The sequence below is a fragment of the Trachypithecus francoisi genome, unplaced genomic scaffold (genome assembly GCF_009764315.1).
Source record: "Trachypithecus francoisi isolate TF-2019V2 unplaced genomic scaffold, Tfra_2.0 Lachesis_group1, whole genome shotgun sequence".
NCBI lineage: Eukaryota > Metazoa > Chordata > Mammalia > Primates > Cercopithecidae > Trachypithecus > Trachypithecus francoisi.
Window position 1 is genome coordinate 25,491,108 of NW_022681454.1, and position 17,387 is coordinate 25,508,494.

Here is a 17,387-nt window from a genome sequence, read left to right on the forward strand (position 1 = left end):
CAGATGTGAGTAGTCACCAACTCGGATCTTTTGTTCTGCTCATCTGACAGCTGGGGCAGCTGGCTGATATAACAGCTGCAGAACACGGGGTCTCCCAGAAGGGAGAAAAAGAGAAAAGAAAAAAGACAAACATATCCCAGGATGATATGCCACCACTCAGAGGCCTCCAGGAATTGGATCTAAAGAATCTCACTCCACATCATTCCAGCCAGAGTAGAGGTCAATGGAATGCAGTTGAGTTCAATCCACATTTGTTGGGCCTTCACTGGGCAGCTGGTCAGAGGAAGGTGGTTGCTTAACAGGATCATTAGGATATGGTACACTCTAGTTGGGAGTAGAAGGCTCTTGGATGGTAAAGAGCTGGCTGTATTGTGAAGGAATCTAAATTGCAAAGTGTTTACAGGTGTCACACAAGCGTTATCAGAGGACATGGCTGAGGTCTTCAATTGTAGGCGCTCAGATGTCACCTAAGTTGAGTGAGCTGTTCGGGTCAACCTACAGACAATTCTTGAGTATCCAGTGAGTTTCCTGCACTGTGCAGGCACAGAAGAAAGAATAGGCATTCCAGAAACATTTGTCTATTTTGTGTGTGTGTTTGTGTGTGTGTGTGTGTGAGAGAGAGAGAAAGAGAGAGAGAGAGTCTCGTTCTGTTGCCCAGGCTGGAGTGCAGTAGTGCAATCTCAGCTCACTACAACCTCTGCCTCCCAGGTCCAAGCAATTCTCCTGCCTCAGCCTTCCAGGTAGCTGGGATTACAGGCAGGCACCACCATGCCTGGCTAATTTTTGTATTTTTAGTGGAGATGGGGTTTCATCATGTTGGCCAGGCTGGTCTCAAACTCTTGACCTCAGGTGATCCACCTACCTCAGCCTCCCAAAGTGCTGGGATTACAGGCGTAGTATTTGACTATTTAATGACTACCTCAAACTTTACACTGAAATTAACTCATATTTCATAATAATGTGATTAAATAAGGAGAAGCCAGCATAGATGAATGTTAATCCAAATTCAATCCCATCTGATTATCTCTGCTCCCTCAGTGGTCCAAGCCACCTCTGCCTGTCACCCGAATTATGGCAGTCATTTCCTAACCAGTCCCTCTGTACCATATACCTCATCCCCCTTTCAATTTATTCCCAACACAGCAGCCGAGGAAATCTTCTTAACACGTAAGTTGTGTCACATCAGTCCTGTGCTCAAAACCCTCATCTTGCAAAGTGTAAAAGCCAAAGTCCCTCCAATGAGTGACTTCCAGGGCCCTGCGTTACTTGTACTGGAGCCACCTTGGAAGTGGTTCTTACAGCTCCAGTAGAGCCACTGCAGCCAACATCATGTGGAACAGAGATGGGTTTTTCTTTGCTGAGCCTACAGAAATTGCAGAATCATGAGTGACTAAAATAGTGTTATTTTTATAAGCCACTAAGTTTGAGGCGGTTTGTTACACAGCAATAAATAACCATTAAGCTTTCACATGAAGGCTGGGTGTGGTGGCTTATGCCTGTAATTTCAGCACTTTGGGAGACCAAGGCGGATGGATGGCTTAAGCCCAGGAGTTTAAGGCCAGCCTGGGCAACATGGCAAAACCCCATCTCTACAAAAAAAAATAGAAAAATAAGCCGGGCGTGGTGATGCACACCTGTAGTCTCAGCTCCTCTGGGGCTTATGGCGGGAGGATCACTTGAGCTCTGGAGGCAGAAGTTGCAGTGAGCCAAGATGGTACCACTGTACTCCAGCCCGCGCATCAGAGCAAGACTCTATCTCAAAAAACAAACAAAAAACAGATTCACATTAAAAAATAGTTCATTGCTAAAAAGAGTCAAAAGACATTATTGTAGAAAAATAACTAATGAAAAGATAAACTTTTTATTATGCATTAAATTTCAAAAGGCCACAAAACAGTATATATAGAATAAAAATTTTTTTAGTGTACAAGATTTCTATAAAGTTTTCATGCAATTTGAATTTTTAATAAAATCACTTCTATAATAGGTATAAACAAGTTGCAAAATGCAACTCAAGATTTAAATAAAATTGTCAATGATTTATTTGCTTCAATTTTTTTATAGAGGGGAAGAGAGTATGAGAGGGAGTAAGAAAATTCTTTTTTTTTTTTTTTTTTTTTTTTTTGAGACGGAGTCTGGCTCTGTCGCCCAGGCTGGAGTGCAGTGGCCGGATCTCAGCTCACTGCAAGCTCCGCCTCCTGGGCTTATGCCATTCTCCTGCCTCAGCCTCCTGAGTAGCTGGGACTACAGGCGCCTGCCACCTCGCCCAGCTAGTTTTTTGTATTTTTTAGTAGAGACGGGGTTTCACCATGTTAGCCAGAACGGTTTCGATCTCCTGACCTCGTGATCCGCCCGTCTCGGCCTCCCAAAGTGCTGGGATTACAGGCTTGAGCCACCGCGCCCGGCCAAGAAAATTCTTTTACTTTTTATTTATTTTTATTTTTTGAGACACAGTCTCACTCTGTCACCCAGGCTAGAGTGCAGTGGCACAGTTTTGACTCACTGCAACCTCTGCTCCTAAGTTCAAGCAATTCTCCTGCCTCAGTCTCCCGAGGAGCTGGGATTACAGGCATGCTCTACGATGCCCAGCTAATTTTTGTATTTTTAGTAGAGATGGGGTTTCGCCATGTTGGTCAGGCTGGTCTCAAATCCCTGATCTCAGGTAATCTACCTACCTCAGCCTCCCAAAGTGCTAGGATTACAGATGTGAGCCACTGCACCTGGCCTAAAAATTCTTTCATTTCTTTCTGTCTTCCAACCTTCTAAATTCCAGAAAGAGGGTAGGCATGGCTGAAATGCAAAAAGAGAGTAAGTTAATTCCTAGGCTTAGCTACCCACACCCCAGTACCTGATGACGTGGGAAATGTGGACTTCAAGATCTGTAATACGTTGTGTTTTGTTATTGCCTTTAATCTAGTCCCACGTGCAATGCAGTTCCGTTGTATAACCTGGGTGACAGACTGGGGAAGCCTGACTTTGATTCCAGAGCCAGTGAAATTGGTTCCAGTCTCCCTTCCCTCCCTGTGATTTCTTCACTCTTTTATATGTGTCTTCAGTTGAATTTATGTCACTGTTCCTTGCAAACAAAACAGGTCCAAGTCAGATCAACCATACTGGGTTTTCAGGCAATTGAAAATTTCAGATTCTTTTTAGTAAGTCTCCCTCAGCCGGCCCTCGTCTTTTTTTTTTTGAGACAAAATGAAAATGTAGTAGTTTACATTTTTCCGAGTTTCATTTCATCTTCCTGGTTTCAACAGTTTTTCCGGCCTGTCAAGACCAACTGAACTTTAATTGGATCACCTGTCATACAAGCTGCTCGTCTCAGACTTAGGTCTTCTGGAAATTTTACAACTATGCCTTCGGTGTCTTTATTGAGAAAAATGTTGAACTTTTAAACTCTGTTGGAGTGGGTGGAGTCTTCTGCAGAATTTCATAGTCATTTAGTGTTTAAAAATCCCACAACCACCGTCAGATTAAGATGGGTGTCAGACAAACAGGTAGGAGTGATCTGAGCAGAGGCTGGGTGACTTTTAGATTAAGTGTCCACAGCTCCACCCAAAGTAAACATGAAACTCCCCTGAGAATCCCTTCATGTCAGTTACTGTTCCACAGATGCACTAATCTTCTTTGAGTCCAATGCAAATATCTGTCCTATGTTTATTGTCCTAACATATCAATGTCCTATCTGTATTTGCCAACGTAAGCTCTTTTGAGGCAGGGACAATTTTTGTCATTTGATTAAACAACACAGGACTGGGGACTTCTAAAATGCTGGGTGGGAAGAACTGGGACGAATCAGAATAATATGGAGGAGGTTAGGCTAAATGTCTTTTAACCATTGATAAATGGGACAAATCAATGGAGAAAAAAACAATTATTCAATAAATGATGCTGGGATCTTCACTAGCTCTTTTGAGGAGAAAAACCTCCATTTGGGCTCTAAACTTCTACTATGCATCCAGATAAATTTCAGAGGGATTAAAGAGACGATACCAAAGAAAATCATCAAATAGACACATAGATCAATGGAACAGACTTGAGAGTCTAGAAATAAGTTCTGGTATTTTGGTCAATTTTATGTTTGTTTGTTTTGTTTTTTAGAGACAGGATCTTACTCTGCCACCCAGGATGATTGCAGTGCTATGATCACAGGTCACTACAGCCTCGACCTTCTGGGCTCAAGTAATCCTCCCACCTCAGCCTCTTGAGTAACTAGAACTGTAGGCACATGCCACCACGTCTGGCTACTTTTTACATTTAAAAACATTTTTTATAGAAATAGGGTTTTACCATGTTGCCCAGGATAGCCTCAAACTCTTGCCTTCAAGCAATCCTTCCACTTTGGCCTCCCAAAGTGCTGAGATTACAGGTATGAGCCAGTGTACCCCGCCTTGGTCAACTGATTTTCAACAAAGGTGCCAACATAATCTACTGAGGAAAAGAGAGCCTTTTTAACAAATGGCTCTGGACAATCAGATATCCCAGGCAAAAAGATGAACTTAGACCCTTGCCTCACACTATATACAAAATTTAACTCAAATCGGATCATAGACTTAAATGTAACAACTAAAACAAGAAAACATTTAGAAGTCAGTATAGGAGAAAATCTTCAAGACCTTAAACAAAGATTTCATAGTTATGACACTCCAACTGCGACCTGTACAAGAACACATCGATCAGTTGGACTTCCTCAAACATTTTAGTGCTTCACAAGACACCACTAAGAATATGGAAAGACAAGCGCCAGACTGGGAGAAAATATTTCTAAACACAACTCCTGCTGTCATGGAGTTTATCTTCTTTGGGGAGTATGAGGGGCCCACAATAAACACTAGTGCATAAGAAAAATATCAAACAGTGATTCCTGCTCTGCAGAAAAGCAAACTACTGTGATATGTTGACCATGCTGGATTGTGTAGTCAGTCAGGAAAGAGATCTCTACAGAGATTGCTCATTTAAATTGAGCAATCTGAGCTCTGAATGAAAAACAAAATAGCAATCAGGCACCTGAAGATCCAATGGGAGCACCCTCCAGGCAGAAGCAACAGCAGCACATGCAAAGGCCCTGAGTGGGGCATGAGCTTGGCATGTTTAAGGAAAGGAACAATGACTCTGTCAAAGTAGAAAAGGAGGAGGGAGTTGACCAGTGAGGTGGCCACAGAAGGGGAGGCATGGTCCTGGAGGGCTTTGTAAGCCGAGGTGAGGAGGTCATGTGCCCTCAAGCATCATTGAGTCAGACACGTGTGTGAGCTCCACTGTAGAAAATGGATTCCAAAAAATGTTCCACTCGAGTTCTTAGTTGCAAACAGTAAAGCTGACTGTGGCTGGTTTAGCAGAAAGACACTTACCTTAAAAGGACTTTGGAAAGCTCACAGATCTGAAGGTCCTGAAAAACAGGACTCTGCGTCAAGGGTCCAGGGACAATTCCGAAAACCACAAGGAGGATACCTCTGCTACTGATGCCCTGTTGCTGATACTGCTGTGTGTGGAACTCTTTGGTCACTTTCAAAGTGTGTTACCTCTGCTTTTGCCCCCGCAAAACAAGGAGTTTGCAGTGAACTTCCTTCTTCAAGTTGCTCACCATTGCCGAATCAACTTCTCCCAAGTATACCAAGTGGCAGAGCCTCGGTCACCAGCTTACATTCCAGTCGCAAAGGAAGCTGGGAATTTGAGTTTTCTAGGTTCTAATTTCAGGCAGTGAAACTCCCAAAGGAGGAATTTTCCCAAATATAAGAAAAACTTTTTAAAAATTACTGGGAGGTCAGAAAACACAATAAAAAATCCATGAAATCAAATGAAAGTAAAAATACAGATCCCAATTAGGAGGCTGTTGCAGTAATTTGTTTAGGTGAGGGATCATGGAAGGCCTGATAGGGCTTGTAATGTTTTATAGGACAGTGGTTCTCAAAGCATGGCTCCTGACCAGCAGCATCAACATCAGCAAACTTTGTTAGAAATGAACATTTCAGGTTCCACCCTGAACTTACGAAAACGCTGAAGTTGAAGCTCAGCAAGCTGGTTTTAACAGGCCCACTCAGATGATTCTGGTGTATGCTAACATTCACAAACCACTGGTAGAGGACATGGAAAGAAGAGGAAGACTTGGAAATAGTCTGTAGGACTTCTTGATGGATTATGGAACTTAAGAGAGAGAGAGTGGAATTCAAGAGAACACCTAGATTTTCACTTAAGCAACTGGCCAGATAGTAGTGCCTTTTACCAAGACGGAAAGACTGTGAGATGAACTACTTAAGGAAATTAAAATTTGGGAATTTTCCAGGTAGCATTCAAAGTTCATTAGGCTTACAAGAGGAAATGTCAGGCAGGCAGGTGGCTATGAGTCTGGTATGTTTCAGAGAGGTCAACGTTGAAGAAATAGGTAGGAAAAGCTGTAGATGGTACTTCAGACAAAGGACTAGTGGGGTCACAGAGAGGATGTATACACAGAAAAGAAAATGGGATTCAAGACAGACTTCAAAGTCAAAGGCAAGTGTGAGAGGAGGATTCTGCCAAGGAGATTGAGATGGAGAAGTCAAGTGAACATGGCAGACATCTCTTATCAAATGGGGCATCAGAAGAAGCAAGAAGAAAAAAAGTGTTTTCAGGAAAAGTACATGGTCTACTCTAATCCAAATGAGAGATAGACAGAGAAACCTGCCAGAAATAGCAAAAAAGCAGTGCTATTCCTGGCAGTCTGTCTGGAGACTGGAGAAGGTTCTGTCAAAGACCCTAGTGGGCATCTGAACATCTTTCTCTGTTTGAAGACCTAGGGATAAACCATCTTTCAGAAAATGAGCTGGAACCCTGAACCACAGGTCTGATTCTACAGGGAAGCCAAGGATGCCTGCTTCCAGAGAACAGGATGCTCTGAAACTAAGCAATAAAAGACCATCAGGACCCCTGTGAGAAGACCCTTCCCCTGAGAAATTTACTTACCTTTCTAGGAAGAAAGAAAAAGAGAATGGTAAGTAGCAGAAGTGTTTCTCCCATATATTTCTCTCCTAGGAGTGGGGTGAAGTCTCCCCCAACATGGAAACATGAAGAATGGATTCACATTTCCATCACTGGCCCTGCCATGAAAGTGCCTCAAGAAGCACTGATATTAGTAGAGCCCAGTTTAAGAAGAAATAAGAAGCTGTTTTTCCAAAGTCATAAGGGAAATGGAAAAGGTCACATACATGACTCTGTTGAAGGCTGAGAAGAAACCTGAATTAGGGAGTTAGAATATCAAGTTTAAATAACTCCCCAACTTCAAGGTTATGAAAAGGTGAGCAAGTCAGTGAACCTCTCTGAACCTCTCTTCAGTGATTTGTCAAGTGGAAGGCAATTTTTTATTGTCCTGCCTCTGGTCAAGTGAGAGAATGGTAGAAGGGCTGGATGGACTTGGCAAAGGTTACTATCATGGATAATAGTAGTAAGCAGTGTTACATTCAAGGTATCTGTGAGTGGGGAATGCAAACTGCTATTGTTTGGATGTGTTCCCCAAAATTCATGTGTTGCAAACTTGATCCCCAATATGGTGGTATTGGGAAGTGGGATCTTTAAGAGGTGATTAGGTCACATGAATAGATTAATGTCATTATCTTGGGAGTGGGTTTGTTATAAAAGTGAGCTCAGCTCTCCCTCTCTCTCTCTCTCTCTCATGCTCTATGCCCTTTCACCTTTCACTATCATATGACACAGCAAGAAGGCCTTCTCCAGGTGCCAGCACCTTGATATTGGACTTTCCAGACTCCAGAACCATGAGAAGTAAATTTATTTTCTTTGTAGATTACTCAGTTTGTGGTGTTCTCTTATAGCAACACAAAACAGACTAAGACATATGCCTTTGCCACACTGGTGGCCAATTCTCCCCCATCAACTTCCTTCCCGACTTTTCCTCCAGGTTTGCCAGCTTTACCAACCTTCTCCAGCGTCAGCTATGCCCCAAGACTCCAAGAGGCAGAATTTATGTTTTAGCCTCTCCAGTGAGATTGCAGTTAGCATTTAAAAACTCCTCCACACTAACGTTCTTGAAACATACCTCTGATGTTATCACTGCCTCTGGTTACAAGCTTCTAGGGAAACACTTGTCTCTGAAATGAGCTCCTTTTTATCAGATAAATTTCTGGATTCAGTAGGAAAAGCTCTTGCATGGCACAAACAGGTTTCCATCCCCAAGACTGTTCCAAAAATTGGATATCGATGGTAAATTATCTAGTGACATTCCCTATGCCTGCATTCCCTATCATGTGTTGCACAACCAGTAATGCTTTGACCTGAGAAAGCCTACCTAATCATCAGATGCATTCTACAGATGAGGACCACAGGTCCTAGAGAGGCCAAACAACCTGGCCAAGATCTTGCTACAGGGCAGAGTCACAGTGGTGGGCTGGAAACCAAGCCTTTTCACCCCTACCTGGTGCAAACATGATCAGTCCCTTACTAGTATGGCTCTGCCTACACTCTGCATATTTACTTAACAAACACTTGCAGAGCATTTACAGCATGTTGGGCATTGCATAAAGCAATTCACAGACATTAACTCACTTAATTCTTAGAGCAGCCCTAGCTGTGCAGCCTTAGGGAAACTACTCAACCTCTCTGTGACTCAGTCTGAAAAAGGGGGATTATTATAACAGTCTCATGAGTTAACACAGTTAAAGAACTTAAAACAGTGGCCAGCATAGGGCAAACACTTACATGATTAAGTCTGCAGGGTACACAATGGGCCAAGGACAGTGATGAACACAGAACACAAAGCAGGAGCCCATACCCCAGTCTCAGGGGGTAAGGGAAATGTTGGTAGGAAGTCACCTACTTGGGGAGTCCCTGAGCCATGTTTACACTAGTGAGAAAGCTCATCATATCTTTGCTCTGGTCCTCTATGGTTCAGTATGTCATGCAACATCAGACAAGAGTAAATGTGCCCTCCAAGATGTGAAGATGCATTTGCTAGTCTTTATTTATGGATATACTGACAATGGAAAACATGTTTCCCTATATGACCAGCCCTGAGAACAAAGCCAAAGATTTCCTGTAATGACGGCTCTAAAAATACTTTTTGATGATGGAGGGAGTGGAAATTGAGCAACGTCAACTGAGTGAAATACGGAAATGATACCAAATGGCACTCAAGCAGCAGAGCAGGCAGCGCACCTGGCCTTTGATCCCTCAATCTTGCCCGAAGACTCAATACATTTGGGGTTTTTTCCAGGAGGCCATGCTGTGCCTTTGTGTTTACATGCGCCATCTAATTTTCTAGAGAAAAGAATTAGTCAGCCATGACTAATGCTGAATTATAGCATAAAATGGTTGCCAGCAAATTGAACACCCAAGTAACCTAACTTTCTCTGATTTTTGTGATCCGCTGAAGATCTCCAAGAACTGGGGATATGTTCTGTGTTTTGGGCACTCAACTCCTTCCATATTTACTACCAAATTATTGTTAAAGTGAGATACATTGCATATCCTGTCCTTTTTTTGTTAGATTTAACCATTGTGTTAAACTGGTGTGGAATAGTGTTTATAGTTTGTGACTTGGTCACGGATATTATATTTTACTCTCGTCTCTGCTCTTTGAGAGAGTCACTATCCCCACCACCACCACCTCCCTTTTACAGAGGAAGAAACTGAGGCACAGAGCTGCAAAGGAGTTTGTCTGAGGTCACACCACTGGCCAATGACAGCCTTCTGACTCCCCAGTCCCTCTGCCGGGTTGAGCCTGTGGATTTCCATTTCACTATCGGTTTAGGGTATCCTAGTCATTATAAATCTCTGTTTGTTATGGCCCATCTCCAAAGGAGGCCTCAGCCTAGCCAAGAGGAGCCTTCTCTTTTTCTTTGCAAATAAGTTTTTCCTCTTCTCCTGTCTGGAAAAGGTGGCTCGGCAGCCAATTCAGTGAGCAATTCAGTGATTTAGGAACAAATATGTGGGACAGCTGAGTCTCTCCAGATGTTGAACTAAATAAGGCACAATTGGGCTTTTGGGGTCTGATGCCTCTTTATGGCAAACTGGGAGCAGAAGGGCCCCTAAAACAGTTGAGAGTATAATAAGATTCTCATTCAAAAGTGCCTACAATGTGCCAGAAAGTCTACAGAATGGTAGGGCTCAGAATAAATAGCTGGCAAATTATGCACCATGATAAAACATTACAATTTTCTTCCTTTCAATACCCTACCCTGGAGGAATACTATCCACTCCTGCACTGTTGAATTCAGGAGTGGCTATGGGACTTGTGTTGGCTAGTGACATGTAGACAGAGTTGACACATGTCTTCTAGCATGTGGTTTGCCATCTGTCTTTTTCATCCACCACATAGACTGGCAATGTTCCAGATACGCCCTGAACACTAGAAAGAATGGGAGAAGCCAAGCTTCAGTCAATCTGCAATGGACCCTCTTTGTTGTAAGCCACTGATGCTTTCAGACTGTTGTTACAGCAACATGGCCTAGCCCCTTGTGATGGGAAAACTTGCATGAGATCCCATAACTGGTACATAGTAAAGCCAGGATAGTTTATCTGCAGCATTTATGTGCATAAACTATGCTAAGTACTTTCCACATGTTATCTTCATTAATTCTCACAATGAGCTCATAACTTGTATAAAGAATTCTTACCTCAATTTTTAAATTGATGTGTCAACTCACACAGTTTGTAAGGAGCAGATCCAGGACTTGAACCCAGGTTGTTCTGAATCCATATCCTAAGCTCTTAATCACTAATCCATATTGAATTCTTGTTCAGTTCTTGAAGACATAGAGCTTGAAAAGTTGAAAAGAGTAGGATGAATTTGCCAAGAGGTAGAAGTGCAGATTAAGTGTCCTTTATCCAAAATGCTTGGGATCGAAAGTGTTTGAGATTTGGGATGTTTTGGGATTTTGGAATATTGGCATATACATAATGAGATATCGTAAGGATGGCACCCAAGTCTAAACAGGAAATTATTTTATGTTTTACATACACTTTATACACATAGCCTGAAGGTAATTTTACACAATATTTTAAATAATTTTGTGCATGAAACAAAGTTTGTGCGCATTGAACCATCAGAAAGCAAAGGTGACCCTAGCTCAGCCACCTATGTGGACAATCTGTGGTTATTTGGCATCACCGTCATTCCTGACTCTGAATGTAGATGCTACTGAGAGGCAATTCTTTTCTTACATTTATTCACACATGAATACTTAAGGCATAAAACATGACACACCATTAATGCAGTGAAAAAATAGAATGCTCAGGGTAACCAAGCAGCACAGTAGCATGCCCAGAATACCTGCATCAGCTGTGAAACACAGCAACAGGAGATAATAGCAGGCGTTCGGTCTCACCTGCGATGCTGTGTTTGGATTAAACGGTTACTGCACACTGTATTTTCTTTTTTAGGTGAGAAGAAACACTGAAAGCAGTTGAGGAGCCAGGATGTGGGTCCTCCAAGGATGAACAGGCATGCTGATGGACGGCTTTTTTCACATGTTTCCTCCAGTGTCACTGGCCTCAGTAACAATGGTTTTTGTCTTAGGGGGTCTCTCTTTGATTTTATAAACTGACATGATTTCTTTCTTATGAAGGCACATACAGCTCTAGTCCTTCAACAAACCCATCATACATTTTCACCATATCATCTTAGGCCATTTTCCTGCAGTGTTAACATCATCTTCACTGTTGTGCACCTGTGTTTTGACTGCAACTCATAACATGAGGTCAAGTGTGGAATTTTCCACCTGTGGCATCATGTGAGACTGAGGCAGGAGAATTGCTGGAACCCAGAAGGTGGAGGTTGCAGTGAGCCGAGATCATGCCACTGTACTCCAACCCGGGTGACAGAGTGAGACTCCCTCTCAAAAAAAAAAAAAAGAAAGAAAGAAAGAAAGAAAAAAGAAAAGAAAAGAAAGTTTCAGATTTTGGAGCATTTGGGAGTTCAGATTTTTGGATTAGGGATGCCCAATCTGTATTTGGAACTTCCTTGATATCCCCCCATTCATTGTTAATTCCTTCCGCAGTTAAGAATTCCTGCTCAGCCGCTGACCAGAGTTCCTGCCATCTCTCCTTTAGAGGACAAAGATACAAAGAGCTCTCCTCCACTCTGTGTATAGAGCCCACCATAACACAGAGACCAGAAAGAACAAAAAGTTTGGAATGATAGAGACCTGAGTTCAAGCTCTGGCTCTGCCACTTACCAGATTTGTGACTCTGGGCAAGTTGCTGCCTTTTCTCCATCTGTAAAACGGGATAAATAAGATAATGATGGTTACCTCACTGGGTGATTTGAAGGATAAAAGGAATCATTCTGACAAGTGTCTGTGCAGGATCTGGCACATAATAGTTACTCAATGAATGTTCATTCCCATAGGAATTTGCCGGGGAAACACCGTGCAGACCCACCTGCTTTTCTGCCTGCTTTGCCCTTTGCTACTAACTTCCCTATCCCTTCCATGCTGCTGTGGTCCCAAATGGAAGTGCTTTCTGATCTTACTCAGACCTGAACACATATCTGTTCTCAGGAACGTGGCTTTAAAATGAAGAATGGTTGGCTTGAAAACAGGTTTTGTGTTAGTCCATTTACGTTATTACAGAGGAATATCCAAGACTGGGTAATAATAATTGTTCTTTTGGCTCAAGGGTCTGCAGCCTGCACACAAAGCATAGCACCAGCATCTACTTCTGGTGAGGCCTCAGGAAGCTTATAATCATGGAGGAAGGGGAGCTAGCATGTCCCATAGCAAGGGAGGGAGCAAAAAACAGCAAGAGGTGCCAGGCTCCTTTTAAACAAGCAGCTCCTGCTTTAACTAGCAGAATGAGAGCGCATTTATCACCCAGGAGATGGTGTAAAGCCATCCATGAGGAATCCACCCCGTGATGTAATACCTCCCATCAGGCTTCACCTCCAACACTGAGGACACATGAGATTTGGCGGGGACATACTTCCCAACCATATCAGGGCTGGACTTAAAGAATATTAAGAGTTAAACAAGCCACAAGCCCAGTCTAGGAAACTAGCTTTTGGAATAGCATTTGCAGAGAAAAATGTAAACAACTTCAAACACTCAACTCCTAGCAAACATATGAATCACAGTCTTTTGAAAAGGAGGGGTGAATGCCTGTACATGTATGCATTAATCCCACTCATTACTTATTATCTGAAATCATGAAAGAAAAATTATATATTTTGACCATTTCCAGCTAACTCTTACAGATATGAAAACATTTTCTAAGTGGCCAGCAGAGCGCCATTTCCATCTTCTTCTCAGCCTCGCAGCCCTTAAGCCCGTCATGGCTGAGGTGGGGAGCCAGGAGACCTAAGATTCAACCTCAGACTCATGCCCTCTGGGTCACTGAGCTGCTCACCTTTTTCTCTTTTTATTTCTCTCTCTCTTTCGCTCTTTATTTATTTATTTTTTTCAGGCAGAGTCTTGCTCTGTTGCCCAGGCTGGAGTGCAGTGGCACAATCTCAACTTGCTTCAGTCCCAGCTGCCTCAGCCTCCCAAGGAGCTGGGACTACAGGCATGCACCACCATGCCTGGCTAATTTTTGTATTTTGAGTAGAGATGTGGTTTTGCCATGTTGGCCAGGCTTGTCTCGAGCTCCTGACCTCAAGTCATCTGCCTACCTCAGGCTTCCAAAGTGCTGGGATTGCGGGTAACTTTTTTTCTTAACAGGGTTGAAGGAAGGAAAGTTTGTCAAACATACAACTCCTTCCATAGTGGAAGGTTGAAGGTCAGAAAGAGAAAACCTATATGTTCAGTGAAGGTACAGAGGAGAGAAGTTTCATTTCACCATTGGCAGATTGAAATTTTCTCTCCAATCACAAATTGACCATGTTGAGAAGAAAGCACGGTATGTGTTCCTTTCCCATTTTATCTGTGTAACCCAGATCTCCCCTGGAAAGAAACATACATCACTGAGAGGCAGAAAGGGGCAGTGACAGTGCCCATAGAGTCAGACAGAGACAGATTCAGACATTGTGTCTGACATAAACAACTTGTGTAATGGAGGCAGGAAGCTTAACCTGTGGGTTGCAGTGCCTCAACCATCAAATGGGAATAATAACTCATATTTGACAGAGTATTGCAGAAATTAGAGGTATTGTATAAAAATACCTAGTGCACAGTAAGTATTCAATAAATGATTACTGTTATTGTTAATGTAGTGTAAAGTCAAGTTGATAATCTGCTATTTATGAATACCAACTGAGCAAGAATTACATTTCGAAACCTGTCAGACCGAGTCTCAAGCAGCAGGCTAAGGATTTATCCAGGCTTTTTTGTTTGTTTTCACTATTATACTTTGGCTTTACTCCAAAAACTATAACTATATCAGTTGGAATTTATTTTCGTTCTTTTTTTTTTGAGACAGAGTCTCAGTCACCCAGGCTGGAGTACAGTGGGGCAATCTCGGCTCACTGCAACCTCTGTCTCCTGTGTTCAAGACATTCTCATGCCTCACATGAGAGTTTACGCCACACTGAGTAGCTGGGATCACAGGTGCCCACCACCCATGTCCAGCTAATTTTTGTGTTTTTAGTAGAGATGGGGTTTCACCATATTCGCCAGGCTGGTCTCAAACTCCCGACCTCCGGTGATTCATCCACCTTGGCCTCCCAAAGTGCTGGGATTACAGGTATGAGCCACCATGCCCGGCATAGGTTGGAATTTCTAATTAAAACGAAATCCAGGGCCAGGCACAATGGCTCATGCCTGTAGTTCCAGCACTTTGGGCAGAGGAGGCTGGCAGATTGTTTGAGCCCGGGAATTAGAGGCCAGCCTGGGCAACATGTTGAAACCTTGTCTCTACAAAAAATACATAAATTAGCCAGGTGTGGTGGCAGGTGCCTCTGGTATCAGCTACTCAGGAGGCTGGGGTGAAAGGATTACCTGAGCCCAGGGAAATTGAGGCTGCAGTGTGCCAGGTTCACAACACTGTGACTCCAGCCTGGGTGACAAAATGAGACCCTGTGTCAAAAACAAACAAACAAACCACAAAACAAAAAAAGAAAACCCAAAACTAAAAACTAAATCCAGCAGGGTAAGGTGGCTCATATCTATATTCCCAGTTTTTTGGGAAGCCAAGATGGGAGGATTGCTTGAACTCAGAAGTTTAAGACCAGCCTGGGCAACATAGTGAGACCCCATCTCTCCAAAAAACTTTTTTACATTAGCCAGGCATGTTGATACACATCTGCAGTCCCAGGTAATTAGGATGCTGAAGCAGAAGGATCACTTGAGCCCAGGAGTTTGAGGTTACAGTGAGCTATGATCACACCACTGCACTACAGCCTGGGTGACAAAGCAAGACTCTGTCTCTAAAAACTAAAAATGAAAAAGATAAAAAGGAAAACTAAATCTTCCTATAGATAAATTTTATTACTCTAAGCAGCTTATTTACTTTCAAAGAAAAATCAAAAGATTTTTAAAAATTAATTGTGCTTTAGGGAATATATACAGATGGAAGCCAATATAAGGTGGTTTGGATTGCAAAACTTTCCATAAACTTTTTTGGTCCCTTTCTGCATTCCTCATTGTAATATGATTTCACCTCTTCTCCCATTAGGAGGGTTTATTTCTCAACATCTTGACTCTAGGCTTGGTTTTATGACTCACTTTTGCCAATAGGACAATGGCAAATGTGATATAAGCATAGGCACACTGGGGTCTGCCCACTCTTGCTTCCCTGAGACCACCATGTAAAAAAGCTCAGGTTAGCCTACTAGACAACGAGAAATCACATGGTGAGAACAGGTTTTTCCAGCTGGTTACAAATGCCAACTTCCAGACATGCTAGCAAAATAATTTTAGGTGATCTAGCCTCAATTGAGCTACCAGATAGCTACAACCATAGGAATGACTGCAAGTGAAACCAACAGATGAACCATCTAGCTGAGCCCAGCCCAAATTGCTGACCCAGAGAATCATGAGCAAGTAAAATGGTTGTTGTTTAAAACTAGTTTTGAAGTTATTTTTTATGCACAAAATCTACAACGGGTGATTCTGTGGGTGGTTGCTTGGTTCATAATAAATACTCATCCTATAGGCACTATCTCCTATGTCACTGGTGTAGGCTCCCAGCAGCCCTGCTACCTTGGCCATAGTCACTTGATCAAGGGTGGACACTGTCTAAGGATGGACCAGTCACATTCCCTGCCACATCAGGACAGTGTTCTAGGTGGAGAGTCCATGGAATTGACTTGCTGAGGTCTCCAAGGTTGTCTTGATTCTGGTCTTCTCAAGATCTGGTTATTCTACAGTTCCTCAGATTTGATATTTTTCCCTGGGTATCCTTTGGATAAATTGCATTTACCCTCAAGACAGCTAGAGTTGGTTTCTGTTACTTGTACTCCAAAATTATTGATTACTAAAAGCTGCCTGTGAAGAGCTTTACCCTCCAGATGAGGAAAAGGGAGTCAGTAAGTATGCTTAAAACCTTCCTTGTGCACAGAGCACCATGCTGGCTTTTGCAGAAGAAGAAAAAGTGAAAAGAAGGCACCAACTTTACCCTCATGGAGTCTCCAATATATGAGTCCTTCTGGCTTGATTTTCTGCCTACTTTTTCTCTTGATTTGCAGACCTGGCAACTAAAGAGATTTCTGTCAATGGTGTAGACTTTGAATTATTTCTAATTAACTTGAATTGTAAAACCATGTGTCATCCTTGGCTTTACCAGGAAAACCCACAAGCAGTTCTGATTCTTCGCAACTTGCCTAAAGCCATTCAGATCCTTGAAAGATGAGGAACTAAAAGCCACTTCACTTCCTGAATATCCTGCAGCCCAAAATGGAACTAATAATTTTCCTTGTGACTTTTAAGAAGACTTTCTCCCTCTCTCTCTCTCTCTTTCACTCTCTCTCTCTCTCTCCATTTAGTCCCTTTCAGAATGCAAATACTATAAGGATAGTCATTCCTTTAAATGATCTATCATTTTACTTCTACTTGGGAAAAAAGGGTTTAGAGACCTCAGGATGAACTTTGTTAGAAGGATTGTGAGACCCTGACAGGAACTGCATGGAGAAGGCAAAAAGAAACAGGAAGGGGGTAGGAGATACTCATATGCTAGAAGCTTTCATGTATCCAAGCAATTCTGTGAAGTAGACTTCAGTGTTCTCATTTTACATCTGAGGAAATGAAGGCTTGGAAAGGTGAAGGAGGATGTCTAAGGTCACAAGAGTCTTGATTTGAGTCCAGACTTGTTGTTGCACAAGTTCCAGCTTTTTCCACCACCTGGCTGCTTTTCCAAGAAGAATGGAGGAGAAGCTGAGTTGGGGTGGAGATAGATGATGCCATGCACCTTATTAACAATCATTAGAAATGATAATTCCACAGCCTTATGCAGCTACCAAGATGTCTCTATCCCAGTACTTCCCAAAGAACAACTCTATGTTAGGACTATCTCTGTGAGAAAATTTCCCAAAGTGT